At 44.8% G+C, this 1,126-nt stretch overlaps 1 pseudogene; it reads left to right on the plus strand.

The window, feature by feature from the left end:
• Positions 1-213: 213 nt before the first annotated feature.
• Positions 214-795, plus strand: LOC110295318 (annotated as a pseudogene).
• The last annotated feature ends 331 nt before the right edge of the window (positions 796-1,126 follow it).

The raw sequence follows: 1,126 nt of genomic DNA on the forward strand, positions 1-1,126 counted from the left end.
AGTGGATCTGGGGGTGAAGGGAGGTATGTGTGGAGAAACTGAAGGATGCTGCAGTTGGGATGTATTGTATATGGGAAGAATAAAGAAAATAAAAGATACTGTTAGTGCAAACCATGCCAACAGTACCAACCCTCATCATCATGGACTCAGAAACAAGAGGACCCAAGTGTACAATGAGTGTGTCCGGCACACAGCTGCAGGTTGAAGATACTGATGGCATGCATAATGAAGGACCTGGCAGATGAACTTGATATCTTGGAAGACAAACTGAAGGGCAACATGATGGACCATGGACATGTCCCTTAGAACACCAGAACACCCCTAGAACACCTGGCAAAGACTGTAGTGTGACTGAGAACTCTAAGTTGGTAATTATTGCATCTGGGGACTGGCAGCAAGAGAAAGGAAGCTGGCTCTATTTGGTCCAGCATAATGTGATCTCCTTTAAGAGCTGAAGTATGATCTGAACAGTTGTTGGGTCAAACTCACTGGATGTCTTGACCTACACAGCTTGAAAGACAAGTGGCTTTTCCCAAAACCAAGTTATCGGAAGTGGTTGCATTTTGGATTTAGCTCAGTTCCATCACCTGATGGGGGAAAAGGCTGGGAGTTCACCTGCCAAGCTGTCATGAATGGGACTTATGGAACATAGAGACTTTAGTGTGTTTGTGTGGAGTGATGCTCCCAGAACAATTTAACCCAGAACTTGGCACTGACACAAATAAGGAGCAGTGGAAAGAGGTTTGCAAACAGGTGGTTGACAGTGCCTGTGAGGTGGTTACATTGAAAGGGTAGATGTGATGTGGTAGTCTTGGTTGTCACTTTGACTATCTCTGGAATGAACTAAAACCCAGAAATGGAGGGCACACCTGGGATTTCTGCTTGGTCTGGACCTTTGAGGTAGGAAGACACAGGCTTTCGATCAAGGTCTTGATTTGGGAAGACATACATTTAATCTGGGCCACACCTTCTGCTGGAAGCCTATATAAGGACATGGAAGAAGGAAGCTCTTATTCTTTGTCTGCTTGCTCTGGCCTTGCTAGCACATCCATTCCTTCACTGGCATTGAGTCTGCTTCTTTGGGATTCTAGAATATATAGAAGACTTGATGAAACTCTCAGTTTTG

This window comes from Mus caroli, chromosome 1, assembly GCF_900094665.2.
Source record: "Mus caroli chromosome 1, CAROLI_EIJ_v1.1, whole genome shotgun sequence".
Taxonomy (NCBI): domain Eukaryota; kingdom Metazoa; phylum Chordata; class Mammalia; order Rodentia; family Muridae; genus Mus; species Mus caroli.